At 39.0% G+C, this 16,972-nt stretch overlaps 2 long non-coding RNA genes across 2 annotated transcripts; both read left to right on the top strand.

Annotated features, from left to right (window-relative positions):
- The first annotated feature begins 4,164 nt into the window (after positions 1 to 4,164).
- Positions 4,165 to 5,112, top strand: LOC122991113. Its single transcript, XR_006405536.1, has 4 exons — positions 4,165 to 4,421; positions 4,602 to 4,742; positions 4,841 to 4,896; positions 5,024 to 5,112. It is a non-coding gene; the product is annotated as an uncharacterized LOC122991113 (long non-coding RNA).
- Positions 5,113 to 14,618: 9,506 nt separating this feature from the next.
- Positions 14,619 to 15,378, top strand: LOC122989959. Its single transcript, XR_006405226.1, has 4 exons — positions 14,619 to 14,736; positions 14,918 to 15,058; positions 15,157 to 15,212; positions 15,340 to 15,378. It is a non-coding gene; the product is annotated as an uncharacterized LOC122989959 (long non-coding RNA).
- The last annotated feature ends 1,594 nt before the right edge of the window (positions 15,379 to 16,972 follow it).

Below are 16,972 nucleotides of genomic sequence, written 5' to 3'. Positions count from 1 at the left end.
ATATATCTTCACACACACACACACACACAGTGAATTTGTGTGTGAATTTTGATATATATATATATATATATATATATATGTATATATATATATATATATAGAGAGAGAGAGAGAGAGAGAGAGAGAGAGAGAGAGAGAGTAGACAGAGAGATTGGTGAATTTATCATGTGTACATATGGATTAAGTCAACTCTGACTTGGTAGCCACTCCTTCCCTTCCTTTCATCTCCCTTCCCTCCCCTTTCTGTTCCCTCCTTCCCTCTGCTGTCTATTGATCATGCATCACTTCCTTGTTTTTGGCTTGCACATTTATAGAGAACTATCCTCCCACTCAACTCATTACTGTAATACACTATAGGTGTGTAAGCTACTGCTGACAATGACCCTGATAAAGGTCGACCCTATGTGGGTCACAAAACATATCCCAGACTATATCCCACCCATGTATTTCCCAACTGCACTATATAACAACGTGACTTTATAATGAGCTTTCATTTTCTGCACAGACTGAAGGTGGAGATGATCTGAACTATGCTGGGTTGCATTTCTCTAAAACAAAAGCTACAAGAGGTTGGAAGAAAAAAGAGTTGACTGATGAAAGTGTTTACGCTCAAGTTAAACGCTGACAACTTGAGGTTTGGTTAACAGGACTGACCTTTGACAGTCTATGTAAATAAATGTATTGGATTTCCTTCTAATTTTGATGAGAGTGAGCATACATATATAAGTGCCCATATGCCTTTATGCATGTATACATATAGGCACATATCTTCATTTAGATGCCTATACATATATGCATATACATATCTAAATATATACATGCTCACATAATTGCTTTTTATGTTCTATGTTGTGTATTTACATTGTGGGGTGTTGTCCTAGAAATATTTACTCCATGTCCATTGTTTTATGAAAGAATAAATGTACATATTTGTTGATTTTTGAAACTTGTTTAGGCTGATTACAGCCTACAATGTTTTTGTTTCACATTATTGCATTCTACTTTCTATATTAATTATACACATATACTTTGCAGTATATAGGATGCAACACTAAAAAGAGACACAATATTTACACTTCAGCTTTAAAATGCTTCATCTATGTTGCAAGTTGTTTATTTGTTCAGGTTTGGAGGCAGTAACTACAGTAACTTATAGTGCAATAAAATGGGATATAAAATGGCATAAGTATGTAGAAAGGTCAGATTTACTCCAGATATGTATTTAAAGTATTGTCATCCTTTTACAACAGAGGGCGAGACAGAGAGAGAGAGGGAAAGAGAGAGATAGCATTAGAAGGTGTATATGTTTCTTGTTTAATGTCTTCTCAGGGAGCAATCATTTGTGTAACATGATATGATGAAGGATTTACTGCTCAGGAAGGTTGAGCTAGATTCTTCTTTTTTGCCAGAGCACTTGCATCAGCACCCTCACAATGGTCCCATTCAAAAGAATAATGGTCACTGGTCTCACTCAGATCCACCTTCTCTTAGCAACTATCAATAAAAAGCAAAAACTCTGTCTACTTCTGTAAATGGTTGTGATGATACAATCGTGTATTGTTACTGCACTTGCTTTGATGAACACGTAAAACAGTTGTGCTCAAGCCCAGCTTCCTGAGACTTCAGACTGAGAGTGACACAGGAAGAACGGCCCCTTTTGAATTCACACCTTATATTTAAAGCCCAACCACAACAATGCTAAACTTTCCATACATTGTTTCTTTCAATAAACAAATTGTTACTAAGTGTGTGCGTGTGTGTGCGTGTGTGTGCATGTGTGTGCGTGTCTGTCCGTGCACAAAGAGAAAGTATAAAGTACATAGCAGGACACAAAGAACATAAAAGTATTCATCACAGGGCTTTTGAATTTTGTAACTGTTACTTCTCTTCCGTGCACTCTCTGTATATTTCACTGTGTATTTGTCTTATGCAGTGTCCAGGAATCCTTAATTTGACTGTAAGGTCATTTTTTGATGCCAGAGCTCTTTGTATTGTTGTGCTGGAGAGCCTTGTGTGTTCCTGTTTCTGTTCTAACTAGGGTGCTATGTTAATTAAGTTGGTATTTTTACTGCAAGTGAAAAGCTTATTTTTTGTCGTAGTCTCTCTGTCATAAACATGCTGCCTCACAGCAGCAAGGTCTTGAGTTCACATTTTGGCCCTGATTCTTTATTCGCTGAATTTAATTGGGCTTTCTCCCAGGTTCACCTCCCTCTCTCAGATCAAAACATGCAGTTGCTTCACCTTAACCATGTCTTAACTATGCTGTAAAAAATGGCATCGAACATTTGAAGTCAACATTGTCTTCATCATTGATGTAATCTTGGGTGTTTGTGAAAAGACTCAAAATCAAGACAATAAATTCAGACAATCTATTTCAGGGATTTTAGAAACCAGGTCACATCCCCCCATAAATATGGTAGTGCTACAGTGAATGACAGTGAGACAGAGCAAGTTGTACAAAACAGTACAATGTACTGTATTGTGCTAAAAGAGTAATCCACTGATTTAGTATTGCACTCATAACATTATCAGACTCTCGACGGATAGTTAAAAAAAAGGATGACAATTGATGCAGCACAACCAGAGATATCGTATTTTTTATTCCATACATTTGTCGTCCTTGTCAAAACCTCATGCCTACATTACCCACAATGCAAATTGACTTGATTCACTTGACTGTGCAGATCAGGGTGCATTATGCAAGTAGTGGTTAATGTAGCCTTTAGCCGCTAGGCTCAAGCAGAGATGAGCAGCTGGCTACAGAGGCCTGGTAAACTGACTTCTTTCTAACTCCACAGCCTGAGAATTTTTTCATTTTCAAACCTAGTAGTCTTCAGTCCCAACTGATGCTGACTCAAGTGACATTACTTGAGGTAATTTATGAAACTCTGTGAAGCATCCCCTGCAGCCACAAAATGCTTTTTATACAAACTTTTTTCACACATGAAGTAGTACTCCCCAACACATGTAAACAGACTTTGATGTGTAAAATTGGTGGAGTTCCCCTTTAAGGGAAATGGGGCACATATACTTGATACATGACCCCACAGGATAAAATGATATTTAAGTTGGGAGATATTTGTGTGTGGCTTCAACAGCTTGGATGGCATTTTCACACAAGCCTATCAGCAGAAAAGTCCATCTATATATTGACAGTGGGAGATTATTTCACATCAAGATCAAGTGAAATAAGAGCCATGATATTTAAAAAAAACGTTTTTTTGTTTTTGTACCTTATATTTACAGCAGAGATATTGTAAACAAAAGATCTGTCATGTTTACTGTAAGTGGCAGTTATAGAAACCCACAATGAGAATCAAATATGAGATGAGAGGGGTTCATGCTGGTTTTGTGTCACGTGTTTTGAAAGCTAGTCAAGATTATTTCCACTGTGGTACAGTGAAACACCAACGAGTGAGAGGCCAATCAGGTTGCTCTGAAATTGTTCCCTCCCACTTGATATGATTACATTAAGGCGAATCATCTTCTAATACAGTATGATTTAACTGCAGTCTCAAGTGGATTAACAGGAAAATGCTGATCATACTTTATTTACTGCTGATGCACAGAGTTGGGCGTAAGTATATGTAGAAAGGTCAGATTTACTCCAGATATACAGTATATTTAAAGTATTGTCATCCTCTTACAGTAACTTAGGAGACAGTGTATATGATTCTTGTTTAATGTCTTCTCAGGATGTGCAGACGATCGGATCTATGAGAAAAAGACTTTTCGTGTTGGAAATGATGTGACAATGACATGTCCCCGCAAGTCATCTGGAACCATATTTTGGTTCAAACTTGTTTCTGAAAATGTGCCTCAGGTCTTAGCAAGAACATATAGCTTTAAGGATGATCGTCGCATTCTGCATATTACAAAAGCAAAGCTTAGTGATACTGGAGTTTACTATTGTGTGACAACATCACAACAACAGTTGATATTTTTGAGAAGAACATATCTAAAAGTTGAAGGTAAATACATCAAAGCGTCTATCGTAATTTACATAAAATTTCCAGACTTGAACATATAAATTAATCTTTGAAGTTTTTATCCTTTTTTCAATTTCCAAGGATCAGGACCACATGCAGATATCACTACAGTCCCTCCATCTGATCCAGTGCGTCCAGGAGACTCTGTGACTCTCCAATGTTCAGTCCTCTCGGCAAACAAAACATGTCTAGAAGAACACAGTGTTTACTGGTTCAGTGCCAGTTTGGATAAATTTAACGCCAGTTTTATTTATACTCATGAAAACAGTAATGATCGAAGTGAGAAGAGTCTTGACATTCAGTCTTTACAGAAATGCGTCTACGACTTCTCCAGGAACAATGTCAGCAGCTCTGATACTGGGACTCACTACTGTGCTGTGACCACATGTGGGGAGACACTGAGTAGAAATGGAACAAAACTCAACACTGAAGGTAACTGCATCAAACAATATTTCTATCTAATGTGGTAATTACCCTATTTATGTCTAGTTTGTATCCTCAATGTACTTTAACATCTTATTATATGACATAAATAATAATTTTAAAAAATAATTAATTACACTTTTATTCATTCTAAACTTTCATTATTTGCACCTTTTCATACTGTTTCAGCAGTCAACATCTGTGATTTGCAGAAGGACAATACAGTTCTCTTTCTGCTGTGTGCTGCTCTGGCTCTCAGTCTGATTGTTATAGTCGTTCTCATTTATTCAATCAAGAAAATCAAGAAAAAATCTTGTGACTGTTGTAACGGTAAGAGAAGTCACTCATACATTGATTAATCAAACATATTTGGCAAAATTAGATTCAAATGATTCATATGAGTGTTGTGTTTTTATTTTATAATACAGCTGCAGTTGATCTGCACACAAATACTGCAGCCAGTGGTGTTCAGCAAAGTTGGCAGGTAAGGTATACAAGCATAAAATGTAGCTGGAAAGCTTATCAGTATGTTTTTCTCTCTAAATAAATTTTGACATCTTCTATTTCATTTTTGACACATATATTTCTTATATGTTTTATATTATACTCAGAGAGACGAGGACTCATTGGTTTATTCTGCACCAGTCTTCATAAGAAAATCTTGCAAATCCAGGACAAGGGATAGAAAAACTGCAGAGGAAGATATCATCTACACTGATGCCAGTGCTCTCAAGTTGAATTAACAGTCTAAACACAAATTTGATGCTGATATAATGTTTATATGGCACATTGTGTGGGAGATATACTGATGTACACATTTCAGCTCTTGAGTTGGTGAATTTTTTTTTTTTTTGAATAACCTGCAACATGTATTATATTTACTTTTGCCATTTCATTTATACATGTATATACTGTATATGTTTAAGGAAATGAGTTCTTGGTGATAGACCTATGGAGTAGGTGTCCCACATCTATGAATGTTTGTTTTATTGTGTGAGTTTTTATCAGAGTGTATATTTTGTATTTTTAAGTCTATTCATTTCCTCCATGACCCACATCTGTTTCAATGCCATGCCAAAGTATTGCATTAAAATGAATTGGTGGTTGTGTAGATGTGCTCTCTTCTTAATTAAGAAATATACATTATGACAACAGATACCAAACTAATGATTAAATTAAGAACACAACGTTTAACCTTTACTGCACTATTCTTTCCCAAACACTTTTTTACATCTTTTTTACATTCTCATCTATCTTAATTTTAGCCATGATGTGTTTATTTTAAAAATCACAATCAGTGTAGTTTGCCTCTAGTTTAATAAAGTTTGACTGACTGACTGAATGTCTTGTTTAATGATGAACTAGCGCAGTGTCTGTTCAGAACGGGCTGATTGCTTGGCTTCCAGCCACTAATTCAAAGCATAGAAAAATGAACACAGTTGACGTGAGGTGTGAATGAGTATATACACCAACAACATGAAAGAACTAACATTATATTATATACCGATGTTATAAATAATTAATACTCTGACAGTAAATAAATATTCTTTTTTCATTTCAAGTAAAATAAGGGCTGCATTTAAAAAATAAAACAATGTGCATCCGAAAATGAAGTGGATCAATCGTATTGGTCTCTTAAAATGTTTCTATTTTCTGTCTGGAAGGCATAGTGGGTATGTTTGCTCCAAAGATTTGTGCTTTGTCTGTCGGGGCGCTCCACAATCGCCACATTCTCGGATCATATGAGACAAACTGGTTTTGAACTGCCCGTTGGAAGTATTTACTTTGTTTTAGGCGCATAACTACAGTCATTATGTATTGTGTTCTGAGCGGTGACCTATACTCCACCATGTACCTGAACGCCTCCTGTGTAGACACAACAGTTGACTCACTGCTGCTACTGCTGCTAAATGTGCTGCTCACGCTGTGTTTGCTCAAAAGATTTGTACTTTGTCTGTAGAGGCACTTCACAATAGCCACGGTCTCGGAACATATGAGACAAACTGGTTTTGAACCGCCTGTGGAAGTATTTCCTTCGTTTTACGCGTGTAACAGTCATTGTGTATTAAGCAATTTAATGGTAATGATGATAATCCCTGATAATGTGAAGACCGCAAATATTTGGTTTCAATCACTGCTAAGTCTTATGGCTGTACCGGTTACTACCACTCCAAAATACTAAAAGCCTTGATTGCCAACAACAGGATCTGGGCCTCACTCGACTACGTGACCCTCTTCCTGTGTCGCTATTGATGCACTGAGTTCAGAGTTGGTTTCAGTTCATTTAGATTAACAAATAGACGCAGACAGAAACTAAACCAAAAGTTGCTTCAAACAGTAGCATGCTATTCTCATACGTCCATATCTCTACTCTCATCTCCTGGTGTCTGCTCTCTAATATGTGACAGACACATATTAGATAAGACCTGCCCTCTTGAAGCTTAGCAACCTATCACAAATGACAAATGGCAACCTGTGACCATGACATATGAATATGAAAATAGAGCTTATGACTAAATACAGGTAAAAGAAACTGCATTCCTGTAGGCGTTTGTTTGAGTTCAGGTGGTCAGAGTTCGGGGGTTCTTGGTAAATCTGACATTAACTGTACTGAAAAAAACACTGCAGGGTTAATGGTAAACAAGTAATAACCTTCACTAATCTTGTAAGCAGCCTGGATAGTTAGCATATTTTTTCCCTCTCTCTCTCTCTCTCTCTCTCTTTCTCTGTTGTTGCTGCTGCTGTTTTTCCTGCTTTGCCAGATTTGGTGTGAATGCGGCCTAACCCTGTGTCTAGACAGCAAGTGTGTCAGACATGTTTTTCATGCGCATGTAATCTATGAAGCTGTCTGCACCAGCATTCATTTAGGCTTCAAGTCTATTTTCCTCCATTTTACACGCATCACCTGAACGCCTCCAGTGCAGACAAAGATGGAGCACTCGCTGCTGCTGCTGCTCATGCTACGTTTACTGTGTAGACACAGGGTGAAGCTGGACCTCTGGTCTTTGGGGTTTTTGATAGGAACACCTTAGTGGGCTTGTGTCACAGTCCAGACTCAATGAGCTAGACAAAGACAGAGGAACAAAACACAGGATTATAAGTAATTTGACCCATATGTTTTTCATAACTAAAATAAATATAACTCAAAGTCCTCCTCCACTCAAAAATGTATTTTACTTATTGTTACAGTTGGATGTTTGAACTTCACTGTGCAAAATTATTTATGTGCAGAGTTTGATACTAGAAAGTTTGATACTAGAAAGTTTGATACTAGAAAGCTGTCAGAGGGAGAGTTTCTCTGTGATTAATTAAGAGGAAAGTTTCTCTGTGCTCACCGAAAAAAACTTTCCACTTTCAGTTGATGAATGTGAAAACAGCCACCGGTGAGTCAAACCAATCAGCATCCTATGAGGATTCTTGCATGATTTCATGATCTGGCAAATCCAGCTGCCTTGCAAGGTAAGACAGTTATAAGCAGTGATAGACAGATGGTTCATCCTATCAACTGCCAAGTATTTTTTCAAAGTGCCTGCCCTTTTCCAAACAGTTTCCAGGGACGACCTCTCAGATGGTTCTGTGTACAAACCATCTGGCATGCAAGGTTGTGTTCCTGTAGGTAAGGACATGCATGTCTGTTGATAGATTTGTATGTGAGTAACAAGACTTTGTAGTCAACCCTTAAGGAGACAGGGAGCCAGTATATATATATACATAATATATATATATATCTTCACACACGGTGAATTTGTGTGTGAATTTTGATATATACATATATATATATATATATATATATATATATATATATATATATATAGAGAGAGAGAGAGAGAGAGAGAGAGAGAGAGAGAGAGAGAGAGAGAGAGAGAGAGAGAGTAGACAGAGAGATTGGTGAATTTATCATGTGTACATATGGATTAACTCAACTCCCTTCCCTCCCCTTTCTGTTCCCTCCTTCCCTCTGCTGTCTATTGATCATGCATCACTTCCTTGTTTTTGGCTTGCACATTTATAGAGAACTATCCTCCCACTCAACTCATTACTGTAATACACTATAGGTGTGTAAGCTACTGCTGACAATGACCCTGATAAAGGTCGACCCTATGTGGGTCACAAAACATATCCCAGACTATATCCCACCCATGTATTTCCCAACTGCCTAACCTTTACCATGTCTTAAACCGTGTTGGGCAAGTTCCTGAAAAATAGTAATTAGTTACAGTTACTTCTCTCAAAAAGTAATTGAATTACTTTACCAATTACTGCATATAAAAAGTAATTAGTCACAAGGGAAGATATCTTTTGTGTTACTTTTAACGCAAAAGTGTAATGCGTCCCAAAATCTCAGATATCAATCCGCTTCGTTTTCACCACAGCCCCAAATCAGTTCAGTTCAATCCTATTTAATTTCACAAATACAAAAGAACGGCAACTCAAAAGTCCACTCTGGGTTTTACCGCAGATCCACAACTCAAATCAGGAATAGCAGCAGCAGTTCAGTGCCAGGTTTTATTTACAATATATAATGTTATAACTCCAGAGACAAGGCTTCTGTTTTATCACAAGTTGGCTACAATGACATGGACTTTACAACGCGGCTCTGAGACAAGGAAAGGTCAGATGATGTCGTGTTTGTGTTGTGTTTGTGTTTGTCTGCATTTGTCCGCAAAGTCTGCCCAGAACTTGGGTGTCATGATTGATGACCAACTAACCTTTAAGGTTCACGTGGCTTCAGTCACTCGATCGTGTCGATTTGCCCTATACAACATCAGGAAGATCAGATCCTACCTGTCTGAGCTTGCAGCACAACTCTTGGTACAGGCTCTTGTAATATCACGTATCGACTACTGAAACTCTTTACTGGCAGGCCTCCCTGCATGTACACTCAAACCTCTACAGATGATCTAGAATGCGGCAAGCTTTAATAGCAGGCTAAGTTTAGTTGAACAAATTGACTGTTTTAGTTGCTCATTAATGGGCTCATGTCTGAAAATGTGTATTTTATGTGTGTTTTCAATGATGCAACCATAGATGAAGTATACACTGAAGTATACTTCAGCAAGACAATCGTGTGATGCAGTCACATGACTGTATCAGTGCTTCAAGATGCTGGAAGAGGCCTTCTTCTAGCCAGAGAGGTGACGAGGTGTATCGTTGCAACACCATGGCAAGGAGGAGAGCACCGTCAGCACCATCAGCCACCTCCCAGACCACCTCAGCAGAGACACCGCAGCACTGGCCCTCCCGTAACCGTGGAGCGGCCCATGCCAGAACCAAAAAAAGCCGGCAGTCCCACGCAGAAGCCCTGCATGTAGGGAGAGCAGCAGCACTGAAGTGACTGTCAGTGGGAGAGAGCATCATATCAGCACAGGTTATGTTCAACAGTGCCCTCCTGAATGTGTCAGTGGAGTTCACTGGCCCCTCCCACCACTATTCATGTTCATGTGTTCTGCTGTGTTGAAAATGTTTTAATAAAACAAATGACATTTTCCATCAAAGAGCAAAATCCTCCACCCTTCCCTCTACCACCTCTCAGGCCCTCCATGTGATGATGGCGGCCCAGCCTGCTTCATTCAGCTGATCACAGAGGCTGTGTAAGAGTGCACAGCCTCTGAACGAGTGCAGAAAGCACTCGTTCAGCTGGCACCCCTGCCTCTCTTCCCACCATTAGGGAAGCAGATGGGGGGCGGCCTCATTCAACTACGTGCTATGCTAGCCGGGAAAAGCTCAGCGCCAAGACCATGCACGAGTGCTATGTTAGGCACGATGTTGTGAGAAAGAAACACATCCCACCCGACACAGTGACACAGAGAAGCAGATCTGTCTCTCACTGTGCTCCCTGGCATCATCTATTAGACCAGCTAGCACAGCTCATCTCTCCAGCTAATGGTGATGAGTCTAATGGTGATGCATCTAATGGTGATGCATCTAGCAATGTTACCTCTTCACTGAGGAATAAAGCTTTGTGCACACACATTGGGCGGGGAGAGGACACTACATGTCTACTTAGTGTCAACACTGTCTCCCGCTGATCTTGTCGTCATCCCTCATGGGACCAGCACACACAGCTTATTTCTCGGGTTAATGATGGCGTGGCCAGCAGCATTATCTCCCCCTTAAGGAGTAAAGCAACAGGCTCGCACACAAACCAAGAAGAGGAGACATCATGTCTGTTTCACTCAGGGGTGCCGACTTCACGTTAAGAGGCAGCCCTCGGGCAAACGAGTGGGGGCTGCACCCCGAGGTGGTGCAGCAGATTTGGAACCGGTTCAGGAGAGTGGATGTAGACCTGTTTTCCAGTCAAAACAACACCCACTGCCCGCTCTGGTTCTCCTCCAAGAGGATCCATCCCTGGGGGGGATGCATTTGCATGTGCGCCTTGGCCGGGAGGCTGCTTTACATCTTTATTCCTATTTGTCTCATTCCCCTCTGTTGGAAAGAGTGAGACAAGAGCAGCTGTCAGTCATCCTGATAGCCCTGGACTGCCATTCAGTGCTGTGGAAAGCAGAGATGACCCAGATGTTGGCAGCCCAGCCCTGGCCCATCCCTCAAGTTTGGGGGGCTCTGTCGCAGGAGGCCGGCTTGATAGGTGCGCTGCCCACATTGGGCCAATCTCTCGAGACTTGGCTCCTGAGAGGGACAGACAGATGGTGAAGACCAGTCCAGGCAGCGAGAGCAGGATCCACCATTGCTTGCTACAAGCAAAGTGATTGGGATTCAAATGCTGGTATGAGTAAAGGAGATTAGACCTCCTGACATGTGCAGTGAGAAAGGTTTTCTACAATATCTGGTTGAAAAGGGGCTGATTCATGCCACTGTTAAAGTATATGCAACAGCTGTTTCCTCCTGTCATGAGGGTTTTTGGGAGTTAGGAGACAACACTTGGTGATGACAGCCTTGCTGATTACGCTGACTTCGGCTCAGAGAGTTATTATGACCGTGTATTTTACCTTTTGGTTCCATGGTTTTATGAAGGGTAGGTGAAGTGGGGGTGCTTGATATTGAAAATGTGCCAGTAAGTGGGCATTCATACCGAAAACAGCCTTGCATTAAAAAAAGCAGGGGGTTAGTGCAGGTGTGTTGCTTTAGATAACAGAGAGATGATGAAATACAATCCTGGAGCTCATTTCACAAAGTGTGCGATATGCAAGCTGAAATTTGCAACATTCCCTCTCTTTTATTTGGACACATTTCACTTATCAAAACAGCGTCATACTTGCGACCCATGCGTGATAACTAAATGTATCTTCAATTTTGTAAGCAACAAGAATTTGTGTAATGTGATGCAATGATGAAGGATTTTACAGCCCTGGAAGGTTGAGCCAGGTTCAGCTTTTTTGCCAGACCACTTGCGTCAGCACCTTCACAATGGTCTCATTCAGAAGAATGATGGTCTCAGCCAGATCCTTGTGGCATCTTCTCACAGCAACTATCATTAAAAAGCAAAAACCCCTGTCTACTCCTGTAAATGGTTGTGATGATACAATCATGTAATGTTATTGCATTTGCCTTGATGAACAGGTCAAACAGTTGTGCTCAGTTGTGCTCAGACTTCAGACTGAGAGTGGGACAGGAAGAAGAGCCCCTTTTGAATTCACAACTTATTTTAACCACAATAATACTAAACTCCCCATACATTGTTCCAGTAAACAAACTGTAACTAAGTGTGTGTGTGTGTGTGTGTGTGTGTTTGTGTGTGTGCGCGTGCGCAAGGGTAAAGTATAAAGTACAAAGCAGGACACAAAGCACATAAAAGTATTCATCACAGGACTTTTGAATTGTGTGACTGTTACTTCTCCTCTGTGCACTCTCTCTGTATTTCACTGTGTATTTGTCTTATGCAGTGTCAGGGTGACTGTAAGGTCAAAGAGAGAGCAATGTGTGTTCCTGTTCTGACTAGGGTGTTCACCAGTGGGGTGGCCAAGGTTTTCTTTATGTTAATTAAGTTGGTATTTTTACTGTAAGTGAAAAGCTTTTAGTCTAGTCTCTCTGTCATAAACATGCTGCCTCACAGCAGCGAGGTCTTGAGTTCACATTTCGGCCCTGATTCTTTATTCACTGAATTGAATTGGGTTTTCTCTCAGGTTCACCTCCTTCTCTCAGATCAAAACATGCAGTTGCTTCACCTTAAGCATGTTGTAACCATGCTGTAAAAAATGGCATCGAAAATTTGAAATCATCATCATTAATCATAATCTTGGGTGTTTGTGAAAAGACTCAAAATCAAGACAATAAATTCAGACAATCTATTTCAGGGATTTTAGAAACCAGGTCACATCCCCCCATAAATATGGTAGTGCTACAGTGAATGACAGTGAGACAGAGCAAGATGTACAAAACAGTACAATGTACTGTATTGTGCTAAAAGAGTAATCCACTGATTTAGTATTGCACTCATAACATTATCAGACTCTCGACGGATAGTTAAAAGAAAGGATGACAATTGATGCAGTACAACCAGAGATATCGTATTTTTTATTCCATACATTTGTCGTCCTTGTCAAAACCTCATGCCTACATTACCCACAATGCAAATTGACTTGATTCACTTGACTGTGCAGATCAGGGTGCATTATGCAAGTAGTGGTTAATGTAGCCTTTAGCCACTAGGCTCAAGCAGAGATGAGCAGCTGGCTACAGAGGCCTGGTAAACTCACTTCTTTCTAACTCCACAGCCTGAGAATTTTATCATTTTCAAACCTAGTAGTCTTCAGCCCCAACTGATGCTGACTCAAGTGACATTACTTGAGGTAATTTATGAAACTCTGTGAAGCATCCCCTGCAGCCACAAAATGCTTTTTATACAAACTTTTTTCACTCATGAAGTAGTACTCCCCAACACATGTAAACAGACTTTGATGTGTAAAATTGGTGGAGTTCCCCTTTAAGGGAAATGGGGCACATATACTTGATACATGACCCTACAGGATAAAATCATATTTAACTTGGAGATATTTGTGTGTGGCTTCAACAGCTTGGATGGCATTTTCACACAAGCCTATCAGCAGAAAAGTCCATCTATATATTGACAGTGGGAGATTATTTCATATCAAGATCAAGTGAAATAAGAGCCATGATATTTAAAACAACTTTTCTTTGTTTTTGTACCTTATATTTACAGCAAAGATATTGTAAACAAAAGATCTGTCATGTTTACTGTAAGTGGCAGTTATAGAAACCCACAATGAGAATCAAATATGAGATGAGAGGGGTTCATGCTGGTTTTGTGTCACGTGTTTTGAAAGCTAGTCAAGATTATTTCCACTGTGGTACAGTGAAACATCAACGTAGTTAGAGGCCAATCAGGTTGCTCTGAAATTGTTCCCTCCCACTTGATATGATTACATTAAGGCGAATCCTCTTCTAATACAGTATGATTTAACTGCAGTCTCAAGTGGATTAACAGGAAAATGCTGATCATACTTTGTTTACTGCTGATGCACAGAGTTGGGCGTAAGTATATGTAGAAAGGTCAGATTTACTCCAGATATACAGTATATTTAAAGTATTGTCATCCTCTTACAGTAACTTAGGAGACAGTGTATATGATTCTTGTTTAATGTCTTCTCAGGATGTGCAGACGATTGGATCTATGAGACAAAGACTTTTCGTGTTGGAACTTATGTGACAATGACATGTCCCCGCAAGACAGCTGGAACCATATTTTGGTTCAAACTTGTGTCTGAAAATGTGCCTCAGGTCTTCGGAGGACCATATGGCTCTGAGGATGATCCTCGCATTACAGCCAAAGCAGAACCTGGAAAATTTGTTCTGCGTATTACAAAAGCAAAGCTTAGTGATACTGGATTTTACTATTGTGTGACAACATCACAACAACAGTTGATATTTTTGAGAGGAACACATCTAAAACTTCAAGGTAAATACAGCAAAGCGTCTATCGTAATTTACATAAAATTTCCAGACTTGAACATATAAATTAATCTTTGAAGTTTTTATCCTTTTTTCAATTTCCAAGGACGAAGACCACATACAGATATCACTACAGTCTCTCCATCTGATCCAGTGCGTCCAGGAGACTCTGTGACTCTCCAGTGTTCAGTCCTCTCGGCAAACAAAACATGTCTAGAAGAACACAGTGTTTACTGGTTCAGTGCCAGTTTGGATAAATTTAACGCCAGTTTTATTTATACTCATGAAAACAGTGATGATCGAAGTGAGAAGAGTCTTTACACTCAGTTTTTACAGAAATGCGTCTACGACTTCTCCAGGAACAATGTCAGCAGCTCTGATACTGGGACTCACTACTGTGCTGTGACCACATGTGGGGAGACACTGAGTAGAAATGGAACAAAACTCAACACTGAAGGTAACTGCATCAAACAATATTTCTGTCTAATGGGGGAATTACCCTATTTATGTCTAGTTTGTATCCTTAATGTACTTTAACATCTTATTAAATAACATAAATAATAATTTTAAAAAAATAAATAATTACACTTTTATTCATTCTAAACTTTCATTATTTGCACCTTTTCATACTGTTTCAGCAGTCAACATCTGTGATTCGCAGAAGGACAATACAGTTCTCTTTCTGCTGTGTGCTGCTCTGGCTCTCAGTCTGATTGTTATAGTCGTTCTCATTTATTCAATCAAGAAAATCAAGAAAAAATCTTGTGACTGTTGTAACGGTAAGAGAAGTCACTCATACATTGATTAATCAAACATATTTGACAAAATTAGATTCACATGATTCATATGAGTGTTGTGTTTTTATTTTATAATACAGCTGCAGTTGATCTGCACACAAATACTGCAGCCAGTGGTGTTCAGCAAAGTTGGCAGGTAAGGTATACAAGCATAAAATGTAGCTGGAAAGCTTATCAGTATGTTTTTCTCTCTAAATAAATTTTGACATCTTCTATTTCACTTTTGACACATATATTTCTTATATGTTTTATATTATACTCAGAGAGACGAGGACTCATTGGTTTATTCTGCAGCAACCTTCAAAAGCAAGAAATGGAAATCCAGGACAAGGCATAGAAAAACTGCAGAGGAAGATATCACCTACACTGATGCCAGTGCTCTCAGGTTGAATTAACAGTCTAAACACAAATTTGATGCTGATATAATGTTTATATGGCACATTGTGTGGGAGATATACTGATGTACACATTCAGCTCTTGAGTTGGTGAATTTTTTTTTTGTTGATAATCTGCAACATGTATTATATTTACTTTTGCCATTTCATTTATACATGTATATACTGTATATGTTTAAGGAAATGAGTTCTTGGTGATAGACCTATAGAGTAGGTGTCCCACCATGAATGTTTGTTTTATTGTGTGAGTTTTTATCAGAGTGTATATCATGTATTTTTAAGTCTATTAATTTCCTGCATGACCCACATCTGTTTCAATGCCATGCCAAAGTATTGCATTAAAATGAATTGGTGGTTGTGTAGCTGTGCTTTCTTCTTAATTAAGAAATATACATTATGACAACAGATACCAAACTAATGATTAAATTAAGAACACAACGTTTAACCTTTACTGCACTATTCTTTCCCAAACACTTTTTTACATCTTTTTTACATTCTCATCTATCTTAATTTTAGCCATGATGTGTTTATTTTAAAAATCACAATCAGTGTAGTTTGCCTCTAGTTTAATAAAGTTTGACTGACTGACTGAATGTCTTGTTTAATGATGAACTAGTGCAGTGTCTGTTCAGAACGGGCCGATTGCTTGGCTTCCAGCTGCTAATTCAAAGCATAGAAAAATGAACACAGTTGATGTGAGGTGTGAATGAGTATATACACCAACAACATGAAAGAACTAACATTATATTATATACAGATGTTATAAATAATTAATACTCTGACAGTATCAGAGTATTATATATCGCTACATTCTTGGATCATATGAGACAAACTGGTTTTGAACTGCCCGTTGGAAGTATTTACTTTGTTTTAGGCACATAACTACAGTCATTATGTATTGTGTTCTGAGCGCTTCCAAAATGCAGGTGACCTACACTCCAATTATTATTATTATAATATAACTAACATTATATTATATACAGATGCTATAAATAATTAATACTCTGACAGTAAATAGATATTTTTTTCTCATTTCAAGTAAAATAAGGGCTGCATTTAAAAAATAAAACAATGTGCATCCGAAAATGAAGTGGATCAATCGTATTGGTCTCTTAAAATGTTTCTATTTTCTGTCTGGAAGGCATAGTGGGTATGTTTGCTCCAAAGATTTGTGCTTTGTCTGTCGGGGCGCTCCACAATCGCCACATTCTCGGATCATATGAGACAAACTGGTTTTGAACTGCCCGTTGGAAGTATTTACTTTGTTTTAGGCGCATAACTACAGTCATTATGTATTGTGTTCTGAGCGCTTCCAAAACGCGGGTGACCTACACTCCACCATGTACCTGAACGCCTCCTGTGTTGACTACTGTTTACAACAGTTGACTCACTGCTGCTACTGCTGCTGCTAAATGTGCTGCTCACACTGTGTTTGCGCAAAAGATTTGTACTTTGTCTGTAGAGGCACTTCACAATAGCCACGGTCTTGGAACATATGAGA

Source organism: Thunnus albacares, chromosome 10, assembly GCF_914725855.1.
Source record: "Thunnus albacares chromosome 10, fThuAlb1.1, whole genome shotgun sequence".
NCBI classification, from domain to species: domain Eukaryota; kingdom Metazoa; phylum Chordata; class Actinopteri; order Scombriformes; family Scombridae; genus Thunnus; species Thunnus albacares.
This window is presented reverse-complemented; position numbering and strand designations above follow the sequence as displayed.